We start from the raw sequence: 17,743 nt of genomic DNA on the forward strand, positions 1-17,743 counted from the left end.
TCACTTCAGACTATACTTAATTAAAACAGCATGGTATTGATACAAAAACAGACATAGATCAATGGAACACAACAGAGAGCCTAGAAATAACCTATACATCTATGGTCAATTAATCTATGACAAAGGAAGCAAGAACATACAATGGAAAAAAGACAGTCTTTTCAATAAGTCGTACTAGGAATATTGGACAACTACATGTAAAAAATGAGATTAGAACATTTTCTCGTACCATATACAAAAATAAACTCAAAATAGGTTAAAGATCTAAATGTAAGATCTAAATGTAAGAATTGAAACCATAAAATTCCCAAAGAGAATATAGGCAGAACATTCTTTGATATATTATAGCAATACTTTTTGATCAGTTTCCTAAGACAAAAGAAACAAAAACAAAAGTAAAGAAATGGAACATAAATAGATGTAAAGACTTTGCACAGCAAAAGAAACCATTAGCAAATCCAAAAGACAATCTATGCAATGGAAGAAAATATTTGCAAACAATATGATTGACAAGAGGTTAATATCCAAAATATATAAATGGGTCATACAACTCAATATCAAAAACAAACAAAAAAAACAAACAATTCAATTAAAACATGAGGTGAAGATCTGAATAGAATTTCCTAAACAAGACATAGAGAAGGCTAACAGGCATATGAAAAAATGCTCAGCATCACTAATTATCAGAGAAAAGCAAATCAAAACCACAATGAAGTATCACCTAATACCTGTCAAAAAAATGGCTATCATCAAAACATCTACAAATAACAAATTTTGGCGAAAATATGGAGAAAAGTGACCTTTTGTACACTACTGGTAGGAATGTAAGCTGGTACAGTCACTATAGAAAATAGTATGGCAGTTCCTCAAAAAAAAAAAAAACAGAACTATCGTAGGATCCAGTAATTCCCCTCCTGGGTATATATCTGGAAAAAAGAAAACACTAATTTGAAAAGATACATGTACTTCAATGTTTATAGCAGTATTATTTATAATAGCCAAGATATGAAAGCAAACCAAATATTTATCAACAGATGGAATAGATAAAGAAGATATGGTACACACACACACACACACACTGGAATATTACTCAGTCATAAAAACGTAATTCTGCCATCTGCAGAAACATGAAAGACCTAGAGAATATTATGCTTGATGAAATAAGTCTGATAGAGACAAACACTGTATGATATCAATTATATGTGAAATCTAAAAAGTAAAACAAATAAATCTAGTAAAACAGAAACAGACTTTACAGGTATCAAAAACAAACCAATGGTTGCCAGTGAGGAGAGGCACAAGGGAAAAGGCAAGATAGGGGTATGGGATTAAGAGATACAAACTAATATGTGTAAAACAGATAGGCAACAAGGATTTATTGTACTATCCTTGTACAATAAGGATATTATATTATTATCCTTATAGGATATTATAGCTATTATCTTTTAACAACCTCTAATAAAGAATAATCTGTAAAAATACTGAATCATTATGCTGTACACTTGAAACTAATTTGTAAGTCAACTATACTTCAATTAAAAAATTAAATTCAGAAGGTAGAAAAAGGGTGAAAGACAAAAATAGGGACAGAGAAAAATGGCAACAATTAGAAAAGAGTAACAAATATTTTAGATATTAATTTAACTATGTCAATAATTGCTTTGAATGTTAGTAATCTAAACACACCAAATAAAAGACAGATTGTCAGAGTGGGTCAAAAAATATGACCCAACTATATGTTGTCTACAAGAAATCCACTGTAAATATAATAAGATAAAGGGATAGAGAACAATATATCATGCTATCTCTAGTAAAGAAAACAGAAATAATTGTATTAATTTCAATCAGAGTAGAATTCAAAGCAAGGAAAGTTATCAGGGATAAAAAGAATTATATAATGATAAAGAGGTCAATTATACAATAAGACATGACAGTCCTTAATGTGTATGTAGCTAACAAGAAAGCCTCAAAATATGTGAAGCAAAAACTGATAGAGCTGCAAAGAAAAATAGATGAATCCAGTATTATAGCTGGAGATTTCAACACCCCTCTATTCTAAATGGACATTTCTATCAGGTAGAAAATCAGTAAGGATGTAATTGAAATCAATGACACTATCAACCAACTGCATATAATTGTCATCTATAGTCTACTTAATCCAGCAGCAGCAGAATACACATTCATTTCAAGCTCACATGAAAATTCATGAAGATAGACCACATTCTGGGCCCCCAAACACACCTTAACAAATTTAAAAGAATTCATACAATGTCTGCTTTCAGACCAATTTAATTAAACTGGAAATGACTAATAGAAAGATAACTGGAAAATCCCCAAATACATGTGAATTAAACAGCATAATTCTAAACAACACATAAATCAAAGAAAATATCTCAAGGTAAAATTTAAATATCTTTAAGTAAATAAAAATAAAAATACAACTTATCAAAATTTGTGAGATGAAACAAAAACATGATTAGAGGGAATTTTATAGTACTGAATGACTATATTAGAAAATAAGAAAAATCTAAAATCAGTTATCTAAGCTTTCACCCTAGAAAACTGGAATAAGAACAAATTAAATCCAAAGTAATCAGATGAAAAGATATTATAAGAATTTGAGCAGGAATCAATGAAATTGAAGACAGGAAATCAAAAGAAAATGATATAATCCAAAATCGGTTCTTAGTAGAGATAAAGAAAATTGATAAGCCATTAGCCAAACCAACTAGGAAAAAAAGGACATAAGTTACTAAAATCAGAAATGAAACAGGGGACATCACTACAGATTCCATGAACATTAAAAGAATAATAAACACTATGAATGACTCTATGCCTACAAATTTGATAACCTTGATAAAATAGACCAATTATTTGAAAGACACAATCTACCAAGCTCATACAAAGTGAAATTGACAATCTGAACATGTCTATAGAGCAGGGCTATACCTATTAAAGAAATGGAATCAATAATTAATAACCTTCCAAAAAAAAAAAGGAGCACCCTGCCTAGATGGGTGGACTCTACCAAATATTTAAGGAAAAATTAGACCAATTGTCTACAATCTCCTTCAGAAGAAAGAAGCAGAGTTAATCATTCCTACTCATTCTATGAAGCCAGCATCATCCTAATGCCAAAACCAGAGAAAGACATTACAAGAAAAGAAAATCATGGACCAATCTCTTTCATGAATATAAATGCAAAAATTATTTAAAAAATTAACAAATCAAATCCAACATTGTAAAAAAAAATTATCCACCATAATCAAGTAATTTTTATCCTACGAAGGCAAAGCTGGTTCAACATCTTAAAAGTAATTGATGTAATAAATTTCATCACAGTCTAAAGATCATATTAATAGATGCAGAAAAAACACTTGACAAAAACCAACAGTCATTTCTGATAAAAACTCTCAGAAAACTAGAAATAGAGATGAATTTCATCATGTTGATAAACAATAACTACAAAAAACCCTCCAACATCATTCTTAAAGATGAGAAACTTTCCCACTAAGGTCAGGAACAAGGCAAAAATTTTCTCTCTCACCACTGCTTTTTAACATCATACTGAAAGTTCTAGTTAATGCAATAAGACCAGAAAAGGAAATAAAATATATACAGATTGGGAAGGAAAGTGTAAAAACTGTCTTTGTTCATAGATGACATGATTGACTATGTAGAAAATCTGAAAAGAATCAACAAAAAAACCTCCTGTAATCACCAAAAATCTCCTGTAAATAATAATTGATTTTAGCAAGTTTGTGAGATACAAGGCTAATATATGAAAGTCAATAGATTTTCTATATAACAGCAATGACTATGTGATATTTGAAATTGAAAACAATACCATTTACATTCTTATCCCCAAATGAAATACCTAAGTTATACTTAACAAAATATTAACAAGATCTACATGAGAAAAATTACAAAACTCTAACGAACAAAATCAAAAAAGAACAAAACTGATGGAGAGAGATTCCTATTCATTTATAGGAACACTCAATAATGTCAAGATATCGGTTCTTCCCAACTTGATCTATAGATTAAAGAGAAGAATATAGTGGAAACTGACACTACCTGGCTTCAAGACCTACTATAAAACTACAGTAATCAAGACAGTGTGGTACTGGTGAAAAAAAAATATATATATACACAAAAGGATTAATGGAGCAGAACAGAGTTCCCCAAAATAGACTAAAAAATTATATAGTAGACCATTATTTGACAGAGGCACAAAGGCAGTAAAATGGAGCAAGATAATATTTTTAATAAATGGTGCTAGAACAACAAACATTATACAAAGAAGCAAATAAACAAATTTGGACACAAATCTTACACTTTTTACAAAAATTAACTCAATGTTGATCACAGGCCCAAATGTAAAATGCAAAACTCAGACTCCTAGATGACCTAGAAGAAAATCTATATGACCTTAAGCTTGGTGATAACTTTCTAGATACAATACCAAAGTCAAAATCCATGACAAAAAGAACAGATAGGGTGAACTTGATTACACTTTTAAATCTCCATTCTACAAAAGACAATGTTAAGAGAATAAGAAAAGCCACAGACTAGTAGAACATATTTGCAAAAGACATATCTTATAAAGAGCTGTTATCCAAATATACGAAGAATTTTTTAAGCTCAATAATAAGGAAACAAGCAACCTGATTATAAATTGTGCCAAAGGCCTTAAGAGATACTTCACCAAAGAAGGTATACAAATGGCATATAAACATATGAAAAGATGCGCCACATCAGATGTCATCAGGGAAATGCAAATTAAAACGACAAAAAGATACTACTACACACCTATTAGAATGGCCAAAAGGCAGGAATCTGTTGACAACACCAAATACTAGGGAGTTTGAAGAGCAGTAGGAACTCTCCTTCATTGCTTGTAAGAAAGAAGATGGTTCAGTGGTTTCTTGCAAAACTAAACATACTCTTATCTATGACCCAGCAATTGAATTCCTTGGTATTTATCCAAAGGATTTGAAAACTTACATTCACACAAAAACCTGCACATGGATTTTTATAGCAGCTTTATTCATAATTGTCAAAACCCGGAGGCAGCCCACATGTCCTTCAGTAGGTGAATGAATAAATAGAGGGTAGTACATACAGCCTATGGATTATTATTCAGCACTGAAAAATGAGTTATCAAGTAATGGAAAGACATGAAGAAAATTTCAGTGCATATTACTAAGTGACAAAAGCCCATCTGAAAAGGCTACGTACTATATGATACCAACTATTTGACACTTTGGAAAAGGCAAAAATACAGAGATAGTACAATGATCAGTGGCTTCCAGGGGGAGCTGGGGAGGGTGGGGGAGAGATGCATAGGAAGAACAGAGGATTTTTAGGGCAGTAAAAATGCTCTGTGATACCATAATGATAGATTCATGTCATTATACATTTGTCTGAAACCATAGAACGTACAACACCAAGAGAGAACAATAATGTAAATGATAAACTTTGGGTGATTATATTTCAATGTAGTTTTATCCATTGTGACAAATGTACCATTCTGGTAGGGGGATGTTGATAATGGAGGAAGCTGTATATGTGTGGGGGCAGGAGATGTATGGGGAATCTCTGTCTGCCTCTCAGTTTTGCTTTAACTTTAAACTGCTCTAAATAAATAGCATTTTTTTAAAGTAGATATCCTGACACAAAATTTTATATATTTAATCACTTCATTCTAAATAATGCATGTAAATACTAAGAGAGGGAACCTGATCCAAAGAGTAGTATAAACTTATACTGAATAAAGACATTATTTTCTCACTTTATTCTCCTCTTCAATTTATTACTAATGCTAGAAAACTTTCTCTTCCTCAGCTAAAGAAATACACCAGAAATACTGTAAATATCAAATTTTTATTCATAAAATCAATTCTAGATAGTACTAATAGTATCTAATATAGTGCAATAACTAACAATTTTCCTGACAGTGATTACTACCTATTTCTTTTCATGAGAGTTCAAAGTATATGTCAGTGAATCATGTTATTGTTGATCAAGTCTTGGCTGAATATCAGCAACATGTGATCATTAAGAGTTGCTGGGGGTAGGGGAGAGTGTAGCTCAAGTGGTAGAGTGCGTGGCTTAGCATACACGAAGTCCTGGGTTCAATCCGCAGTACCTCCTCTGAAAATAAGTAAGTAAATCCAATTACCCTCCTCCAAAAAATAATAAAATTAAAAAATTTTAAAAAGACTTGCTAGATGATAGTTTACCTTTCCCAAGGAGATAAAGAAAACATTTATTTTCAAGTTAAACCAATCTGTCTTGCATTTAAACTATAAGCAAGTAGGTTTTCTATACTTGGACATATAAAACGAGAGGCCGGGACCTTGCTGTTAGAGGTCATCGGTCAGCTGTTCCAGGCTTGAGTCCATGGGTGCTGGATCCATCTTTCTGCCTTTCCCTACTCTGTTTTGTATTATAGGGAAATTGTTCTGCAGCCAACCTTGCTCCCGCTGTTTCACTGTGTCAGTTTGCTTTTCTGAATTTGGCCAATGAGAGGTACTGGTGGAGGTTGGACTATAGGAGGAAGGGGGAAATCTGATATTTCTCCCCTTCCTTCAAGGGTTTCCAGGAGCACTGGTCACACTTCCATGGCTCCAGCTCCTGCCAGGTGACCCAAGTCCCTGGACTCCGTCAGCATGGCCTCTTTTCTTTGTTTCTTCAACATGCTGTAGCTGACTCCTAGGTTACCAACTGTAGGCAGTTGGTTCTATGTATTTTTCTTGCTATAAATACTATAAATACACAGAATCATTGCTGTTTGCCTGTTTAGACCTTGACAGATACATCAGTACTTTAGTTCGTTTGTTTGGCTTGCCTCTCTCTCTCTCCCTCTCTCTCTCTCTCTCTCCACTATCTCCCCACTCCCATCACCTCGTCCAAAGTCAGGGACACTGTATGTTCACAATATAAATCTTCTGCACTATCTCATTAGGAAATAGGTGAGGGATATAAATGTTCATCTGGTACCATCTAAAATAAGGTTGTACTTAATTCATTTTCTTCCTCTCACTGCGTTGTCATTTTCCTGGGAAGAATAGGAATGTCTGATGCTGTTTATTTAAATTTCTGCCTGGATATTTTCAAACATATAACCTAAAAGATGCAAAGCTTATCAGATCATAGATGATAGAATTTTCACCTTCCCTAAAACAATATAATTACTCATGGTAGGAACTCAGTTTAAACTGGTGTTGGATAGATCTGGTTTTGCAAAGTTTATCCATAGTACCTCAACACATTAGCTCATTTTATTCATTGACCTCCGATTTGTTCAGCCCATACTAGATGTTGAGGACGTAATGGTGGTTAAGAGCAAATGGTCTTCATTTCCTGAGGCCTGTAGTCTAGCTAAGGGATCAGTCAATAGCATAACTGCCTGATACATGTACGCAGACAGCTCATCAAAGTGCCAGTAAGAAGAGGATAGGGTGACATGCCAATATCAGAGGGAAATGCAATGTTTTCAGGATTCAGTTTAACACAGTCCCTTTCCTGAGGTGCCGACCCTGAGCTGTGATCTACAGAATGGACAAAGGCTAAGCATATGAAGACGTTAGGAGAATATTCCAATCAGAACAGATAAGCATATATGTAGCTAAGAGGAGAATGTCAGAGGGAAAACTGGAGTGGCTCTGGTAGAGGGAGTGAGGATAGGAAGGTGATGTAGGGGCTGACTGTTCTTCTAATTGTAGGTACCTGTGTTCTCTCTTGCTATGTAAGAATGCAGAACAAATGTAGGAACTTAAAACAGCCATTTAAGGACTCACAGTTCTGCACGTCAGAAGCCTGGTGGGCTCAGCTGGATACTCTGTGTAGAGTCTTCATGAAGCTGAGCTCAGTGTTGGACAGCCTGCCGTCCTTACTGAGGGCCCTGGAAGAGAATCCACTTCCAAGATCATTCAGGTCAGTAGCGGGATTCAACTCCTTGCAGCTGTAGGATGGAGGTCCCGTTTCCTTGTTGGCTGTCTGCTGGATGCTAGTTTTTACTCCTAGAGGCCACCTGCATCTCTTCTCATTTTTTCCCAAATACACCTTCCAGAGTCTGGGTCAAGACTCTGTCATGCTTAGCAACTTCCTCATTTACCATCCAGCTGCTGCTCTCTCACTGACTCTCCGCCTTCCTCTCTAGCTTTTAAGGGCTCACGTGACTTCATTGGGCCCACCTGGAGAATCCTTGCTACTCTCCCTGTTTTAAAGTCAGCTGATAAGTGACATTAATTACATTTGCAAAGCCCATTCAGAGCAGTACCTAGTTAGTGTTTAATTGAAGTACCGGACGGTGGAACTCTCGAGGGGGAATTTTTAAAACTCTGCCTAGCACAGTCATATTAAGGAATGTTTGCTTATTTCTAAGATGTTTGTTATGCCATTGAAGTTTTTTTAGAAATAATGGTGGAGGTTAGTGGTGATGATGTAAGCCTGGGTGGTGTGTCACTGAAATAGTTTCAGCTACTAGTAAAAGAATAAAGTAAAATAGCATTTCTATCAGGAATTGTGAAAGAGAAACAATGTGTGTGGACAATCAAGAAATTTATGAGAAATTCAGGCAGTGAATCCAGCCTTGGTCCTAAATCCAGATAAGATGCATTTCAAAGGAAACAAGTGTTCTTGCTCCGGGGAAATTAGCTACTAGCAGAGAAAGCTGAGTAAGCAAGCAAAATAAAATAGCGAGGGAGTTGAACCACCATACATTACCAAAACTATTTACTAAAAATGATGAAAGGTATTCTGGGAATAAAGTGATCAAATAATTGTAAAGTTAAGGTGTGGCAACCTTGAAATTCATATATATATTTCTAAATATATTACAGTTGATTTGTTTTAAATTAAGACTGTAACATAGGGAGCTGTGGAATTAGCTTCCTGCTAAGCACTGAACCTATCCATAGCTCCTGAAAGTAAGTCAAAAATCAGGTAACAGAGAGCTGTATTATGTAACAGCTCTTTAGGAGACATTGTAGATGGCTACCCCAACGAGACATTGTAGATGGCTACCCCAATGAGACATGTTATCTGGAAGTCTACCTGGCAAACCCACATCACAGCTGTACATGATACAGAGGAGGGATGGACATCCTTCTACCTTCTGTATATGGGTTGAAAACAAAGATAATCAGTGAGTATTTCCTCTTTTTTTTTGTATATGAGGCAATAATTAGAATTCTAGTAAGTAAGAGTTGAGATCAGAAATCAGTATTCATAACAAATACTCACATAATACAATTTATTTTTCTATAGATGCTAGATACTTAGAATAACCGTCCCTGGTCTTGTCCAGTTTTCTTGTAGAATAGGAAAAACACAAATTCAAGGAAGATGCAGAAGAAAATGTGGGAGTATGTGTGTGCTGGGAGTACATTTTAATGCTGTAAAGCCCTGTTTGGCAGAGTTATTAGATTTCTAATATATTTTATTTCGAATTGAAATTTCCAATTGAAAAATGGTCAAGCCATTTTCAAGACTTTCCAAGCCAAAGATAGTTTTATCATGAATATTCAGCTTAATCTCCAATACAAGATCACAGCATAATTTCTCAGTAAGTCTCCACTTAGATTTCTCAAATTTGAGTATTTATGAAAATGGGTTTATTGTCTAGAAAATCATGTACTCGTTAAGTCAAAAAAATTGGAGAGGGGAGTGTTATCTTTTGGAGTAACTTACCACGACAGCTACAGAGACCTTTCCTTCGACTACTTAGAGTTATAGCTGATTCTTAATAACCATGCAAATTCCTTTGTGTGAATAACCTTTCCCCCATCTGTCTTGGTGAAGGGTAATTTCACTTACATCTCCGGAGATGAGGAACCCGTGTTGCCCTTCTTTCTACCCTGAGGAGAAAGAAAGGGGGTTATGACTTAAGCTTGACCATAACGATCCTCTTGCCCAGAATTTTATGTCTTGTCTCTAAGTCTCTTTTATTGAGAAGTGCACCCACAATGAATGTGTGCATTCCATGAATACTTTTTTAAGAAGTACACAAACATGTACTCCCTCACCCACACCAGGGTGTAGAAATTGTCAGCACCCTTCCTGCCCCTCCCTAGTCAATATCCCCACCTAAGAAGTGACCACTGTTCCTCTGTGCTTAGGCTCACAGATACGTGAGACAAGTTTTTCAAAGTCCCTGAACCAATTATCAGTCTCACCAGCAATGGCTGAGGATTCCAGTTTTTCCACATCCTCAACCAATCCTTGAACTAAATTTTAGCTGTTCTGTTGGCTGTGTAGTGGTATCCTGTTGTTTTATATTGCATCCAATTTGTATGAGTTATAACAGTGAGTCCATTTCCATATGTTTATTAGCTATTTAAGAAATCTCACCATATTTAGATCAACTTATCTTTTTATTATTTATTTTTTGGAAGTCTGTATATAAACCCATGTGTATACTGCACTTGTTTTACCCTAACCTCTGGCTTCTAATTCACTTTGTTGATTTTTTTTTTAAAATTTTACATATGTGTTCTTAATTATAATTAAATCATTTTTATTTTTTTTTTAGGATTAATGCTATGTAAATGCTAAATATGTCATGTCTAATACTAATTATGTCCTTCTACTGCAAATTTATCCCTAAATTTCTCCTTCTACCTTAATTTTTAACTTCACTTTTAAATCTATGATCCAAATCAAATTAATGTATTGCTTATGATTACAAAAAGGATTAGTGTTCTTCTTCTTAACATAAAGATCCAAATGTCCCAGTATCATTTATTAAAAAGCAAAATAAATAAAAACATATTTCCTTATTAAGTTGCAATGATGTCTGTCATAAATCAAGTGACTTTTTATGTGCTATAATATTTCTAGATTCTAGATTCTAGATTCTTCCATTTCTCTGTGGGGTGTATGTGTGTGCATACACACACACAGTCTTAATTATCATAGCTTTGCAGTGCTTCTTGAAATTATCAAAATTTGCTATTATAAATGTATTCTTCTAGTTAAGATTATCTTGGTTCTTTTTAGGTCCTCTGAATTTCAGTGTAATTTTAGAATCAGCTTATCCATTTCCACTAAAAATAAAATGCTGTGTCTATAGAGTTTACTTTTAAAATTAGAGATAAATTTAGTAAAAAAAATATTGCCACAAAATTTAAAAATAAACAAAACAGTAAAACTTGCTACTAATTTATTTTTTTCAATATGTGAAGAGACATCACACACACCTTTTGCTGGTTCTATCCCTGTGCATTTGACATCAGTTAATATTTTTTATGCTTTTTGGATTGTATTACAAAATTCTTATGTGCCATTCATCCATTGTTCAACCTTGTGATTCAATATTAGGTATTGGCTCTGAATAAACACATCTATTTCTAATAATTTATTTAAGGTTATTTTGGATGTTCTCTTTTATGTTCAAATGAAGAAAAGTTTACTTTTTTTCAATATTAATAGGCTTTATATCTTTTTCTTGCCATATCACATGGTTTAGAACATCACTGTTAGGATGCCATGACAGAGAATATAGTCTTTTTCCTGACATCAGGTGGAAATGTTTAATATTTTATCACTGATTATTCCTTCTAGTATTTTAAAATATATTCTTTATAATATTATATACATTGATTTGTATTGCTAGTATACGGACAGTATCTCAAATACCTATTAATTATTTGTTAATAGACTATTTTATAATAGTTTAATTAACATGATATTATAGAGAGTTCCCATATATCCCAAATCCTGTTTCCCTTATTATTAATATCTTATAGTAGCATGGTTGTTACAATTTATGAACCAACAGTGATGCAGTATTTTTAACTACTGTCAGTGATGTATTTAGATTTCCTTTATACCTAATGTCCTTTTCTGTTCCAGCATTCATAACACCACATTACATAAATTCTCATGTTTCCTTAGGATCCTCCCGACCATGGACATTTCTCACACTTGCCTTACTTTTGATGATCTTGATAGTTTTGAGGAGTATTGATATTGCAGTTATGTCCGATAAAGTCACTGTTGGAAATTTGCCTGGTGCTGTGGGTTTCGGGGAGGAAGACCACAGAAGCAACATGCAATTTTCATTAAATCTTATAAAAAGGACATAATATCAACATGACTTATGACTGTTGGTGTTGCCTTTGTTCCCCTGGCCAAAGTAATATTTGTCAGATTTCTCAATAATAAAGTACTTTTTTTCCCCCTCTTCATACTTTACTCTTTGGAAGAAAGTCACTAAGCCTATGCCAGACTTAAAGGGTGAAAAATTATGTTCTCCCTCTTCTAATTTATTTGTAATTCTTCTGCGTGGGAGATTTGTCTCGTTTCCCTCACAGATTAATTTATTCAGTCTTTTATTACATGATATGGAATCATGATATATATATATATATATATATATATATATATATATATATATATATAAAAGATACTTGAGGTTTTAATTCAATTCTTATTTTTATATTTTTTGGCTCAGATTGCTCCAATTCTAGCCATTGGCAGCTCTTTTAATTGGCTCCTGTGCTTACTTGATCTACCTCCATTTATGTGTACGTGTGCGTAAGTGTGTTTTTGTATGTGTGTGTGTGTGTTTTGAGCACAATCTTGCTTTCTGGCACTGGCATAGTCCTATGACCAACCATTTCTCTGATGGATAAAAGCTATAAATAAATATTTTAATAGCTTAATAGCTTCTCTCAAAACAATAAATATATAGTTCCTTTGGTTGGAAAATGGATTAAAAATAAAGAACTGGGTGCTGGCCGTAATTGTTATTACTGGGCTGTCATTTCTACTAGGCCCTCTTAACTGACAGAACAAAGAAATACATGTGTGTGTACTAACCTATGTGTATACATATATCTTTAAATATTCCTATATGCCATTTGTATTTATATTGAGTATGAATTGCTAATGATGTCTCCAACTCTAGCCCATTATCATATGGCTCATTACTCCCCCTCTCCCGGCTGATCTGTAAATTTCACCCCCAAAAGTTAGAAACCTGGCTTTCACTACCCACCATCCATTTATTTAATTGCTCCATTCCGATATTCATGTGCGGCTATATCAGAATTGTTAACCTGTACCCCCATAGGACACAACTTTACTGACCTTACTGTAGTACTTATGAGCAGTTCCTTTTGCCTTTAGACTCATAGACACAATTCATTCCCAAAATTACTCATGTCAGCAGCTTTCCTATCACCCTCTTCAACGAGGCCCTTTTGCACAGTTTTAATACCTTTAGGTTTTCTTGTCACAGTCTGCATTCTTTCTGTGAATACCTAGCTTCCTAAATAACTTTTAAAATTTACATCCATTAAGATTGACTGTTTTTTAAAGTTCTATAAGTTATGGCCAGTGCATAATGTCATGGGTCCACCATTATAGTAACATACAGAGTCGTTTCACCACCCTAAAAATTCCTGTGACTCACTTATTCATCACTCCCTCTCACTTAGTAATCCCTACTAAGCACTCATTATTTTACTGGCTCTACAATTTGCCTTTTCTAAAAATGTTGTACAACTAGAATCTTACTATCTCACCATTTCAACGTGACTTGTTTCACTTAGCAATATGCATTGAAGACTCCATGACTTTTCGTGTTAACTCATTTATTTTTATGGCCAAATAATAACATTCCATTGTATTAATGTATCAACATTTGTTTATCCATTAACTATTGAGGACCAAGTTGTTTGCTCCTTTTTTTTGTAATTATGAATAAAGCTACCATAATCATTCATGCCCAGTCTCCATGTGGACACAAGTTTTCAGCTCAAATGGTTAAATATCTGAGAGCATGATTACTAGACTGAATGACAAGACTTATTTTATCTTTGTAAAAAAAAAAAAGTTTCTACTCTACAATTTTGCATTTCTCACTGGAAATGAATGAGAGTTCCTGCTATTCCACATCCTTGTCAACATTTGGTATTGTCAGTATTTTGATTTTAGGCAATTTAATGGGCATGTAGTGGTAAATGGTTGATTTTTTTCATTTTTTATTTGAAATTTCCTAATAATATGAATTTTTTTCATATCTATATATCACATATTACAGACACATATACATCTTTGGTTAGATATCTATTTAGATCTTTTGTCCATCTTATAATTGAGGTTTTCATTTTCTTATTTTTGAGCTTTAATAGTTATTTGTATGTTTTGGATACAAGTATTTTATCAGATATGAGTTTAGCATATATATTTCTCCCATTTTTCAGCTTGTGTTTTCATTCTCTTAACAATATCTTTCATAGAGCAGAAGTCTTCAATTTTAATATAGCCAAACATAAGCAGTTTTCTGTTACCAATCATGCATTTGGTGCTGTATCTAAATGCTCATCACCAAACATAGATTTTCTCCCATGTTATCTTTAGGAAGTTTTATAGTTTTGCATATTATATTTAGGTACAGGATTTGATTTGAGTTAATTTTTGTGAAGGGTAAAAGCCTTGTATCTAAATATTTATTTTTTCTTTCCTTTTTAACACATGGACTTCTAATTGTTCAGCACCATTTTTTTGGAAAATCTACCTTTTCTCTGTGTATCTTTTCTCTATTGACATTCCTTTGCTCCTTTGAAAAAGGTAAGTTAACTATATTTGATTGACCTGACTACTACTTCTGGACTTTCTACTCTGTTGCACTAATGTATTTTGTTCTTTCACCAAGATCACATTGTCCTGATCCACACAGCTTTATAGTAAGTCTTGAAGTCAGGTTAATGTCAGTCCTCCAGTTTTGTTCTTCTTATTCAGTATTTTGGCTATCCTGGGTTTTTTGCCTTTCCAGGTAAACGTTACAGTTTGTCAGTATGTTTAAAATGGTTTGCTGGAATACTTATTGGGATTGTAATGAGTGTATAAATCAACTGGGCAGAAAAGACGTTTTTAACAATATGGAGTTTTCCAATCCATGAACATGGATATCTTTCCATTTGCTGAGATCTTTTCTCATCAAGGTTTTGTATTTTATTTTGTTTTGAGTTTTGTTTGCTTGTTTTGCATATTCTGTACATACTTTGTTAAACTTATACCCAAGTATTTTGCTTTTATGCAAATGTAAATGGCATTGTGTTTACATTTCAAATTTCAAATTGTTTTTTACTGGTATATTTAAAAAAGCAAGTCATTTCTGTGTATTAATCTTGTGTCCTGTGACCTTGCTATAATCACAAATTAGTTTAAACAATTTTCTGTCAATTCTTTGAGATTATGAATTTTGTCAGTTCTTTCTGTACAGTTTTCATGTCATCCTCGAGCAAAGATAGATTTATTTATCCACCAATATATATATCTTTTATTTCTTTTTTATCTTATTGATAAAATTTTCCTGTATTTTCCCTGCTGTTTGTTTATTTCTTCCTGTAGTTCTACCAGTTTTCACCTCATGTATTTGACAGCATTTTTGTTGCACAGATACACAATTAAGAATCATTATGTCTTCTTAAAGAATTGATCCCTTTATTTATGTAAAGTGGGTTCTCATAGATAACATATATTTGCAACTTGTTTTTTATCCACACTGAGAGTCTCTGTCTTTTAATTAGTCTATCGAGACCGTGCACATGTAAAGTGATTACATGGGAAAATGAAATGATTGACATTCATGTTTTAAGGGACAAAAGGGAGAAACTGGAAATACTTGACTATAAGATTTCTGCTGTGAAGTGTTTGGCGTTGTTTGAAGGTGGACTTCAATTAGTTGTAAATCTGTATAGCAAATTCTATGGCAACTAATAAAATTTTTTAAAAAGATGTGTAATTAATTTGTTAAGAAGGGAGAGAAAATGAAATCATATGAAATACTCAGTTAAACACAGAGAAGTCAAAAAGAGAAAAATTTTAAAAGACACAAAGGACAATGAAATAGATAGGAAACAATTACAAATATGGTGGTGAACATTTTATCAATAATCTTTTCTAATTCCACTGAATCCTCTTCTGTAAATCCTGTGCTGCTTGATCAAGTTGTGTATGCCAAGGGTGTTTTCTTCTTTTGTGACAGCCTTTGCCTTTACTTACATATTTGCTTTAAGTAGCTTTGTCTGTAATTTTTTTTTTTAGTTCCCTCTAATATGCTTTGCAAGATGCTGACTGTGACTGTGTAATGTGGTGGCTCTCAGTCTTTTTAATGTGAATACTCAGACCGTATTTTTTTCTTTAGCACTACATTTTTCTTTGGCACTGAGATTTTCTGCAATGGAGAATTTCACCCTTGACCTATCATTTTGTTACTGAAGGGAGTTTCATGTTATGTTCTCTGATTCTTCCTCTTATCCACAAAAAGGGCTGATTTTTCCTCCCATAGCTTTCTGTATTGTTACAGGTCATATTAAAAGCAAGAAAATGTTTGGAACCGTATAGTAGACAGAATTCTGAAAACAGACAATGGGTAATTGTCTAGATTTACTGTACAGAAAATGTTTATCTGTCTCCTATGAGTAGTCACAAAATAATGAAAAGTCCGAAGATTCATGCTCCTTGTTTCATCCTGGGTAATTATGCAAAGCCTGACTTTCCTGAGGATGGAGTTTGGATTAAAGTCAAGATTATACTTCCCTCTCCCAAAAAAGACGCATGAACAATGTTTAATTATCAGCTCTCATGGTACACTTGAGCATTTCCCTCTGAGGATTAGCTGTTTTTCAAAAGGGAAAAAGCCTTGGATCAAACTAATGGATGCAGCTAGGTCAGTAATGACAGAGAATTTGCTCTCTCACTTTCTAAGACACGGACTGAGATGATTAGTAACTTTTTCTTCAGTGATTGCCCATATCTCACAAATGTCTTCATATGTATGGCCGATTTTTAGCATCTAGAAGGAGAGATAGGTCTTAGGAAAAGAGAAAATTTTATCTTCTTGAGATTCAGCGTTATCCATGAGCTGAAGCCATGAAGGTGCGGACTTCTGCCCATAGGAGGAATCTTCTCTACAGCATTGGTTAAAACTGTTGACTCACATTTTCAGGAGATCAAAGTTAGAAAGTTGGTGTCTGTGTCAGCAACTGCCTTGTCCTAACTCATTCCTGCAAAATGAAGCTACCTTTACTTACATTCTTTCTCCATAGCTGTAAATGTATCTGTTCCTTATATTACAGTTGGCTGAGTTTCTAACACTTTTGGTTGAACACAAATACATTGTTTTGATTAATGAGGTTTTGTATTTAGGCTAAAAAATCCCAAAGATTTCTTTCCTCCCCACAACTGGCTCTCTGAGCATCTACATGTGTTTGCCTTCCTTTTCTACCCTATGAGCTTATGCTGGACCAGGGTAGGCAGCAAACCACATCTCTTGCAATATTACTCTTTCTTTAAGTGATATTGTTCCTGAAATTCTACCAATGGAGATGAAAGTCTTTTGTTTGAAGTACCAGAGTCTAATCAAACTTATATAAAATAGATGTCTGCCTAGAAGCAGAAAGAGATGAAACTCATACCAAACTCATGTTCATTTTGTTATAAAAATTATGAAATATGTGAAAACTTTCATATAAATATGAAATAGTATATTATTGAGATAATAAATATTTTTTATGAAATGTTATAAATTTAACTACAAACACGGGACTAAAGAGAAGAGAACTCAGGAAAGCTAATAAAACTATAGGAATCCCCTGTGGGAGGGGAGAGGTGAGCTATTTAAATCATGGTTTTACTCAAGCTAAATTCAAGTGGATCTCAGCTGGTGGGTGGGGTTAATGTGATAGGTCCTATTCAAAGGTGAGTCTCAAAGCCGAGTATA

The sequence above is a fragment of the Vicugna pacos genome, chromosome 6 (assembly GCF_048564905.1).
Source record: "Vicugna pacos chromosome 6, VicPac4, whole genome shotgun sequence".
Taxonomy (NCBI): domain Eukaryota; kingdom Metazoa; phylum Chordata; class Mammalia; order Artiodactyla; family Camelidae; genus Vicugna; species Vicugna pacos.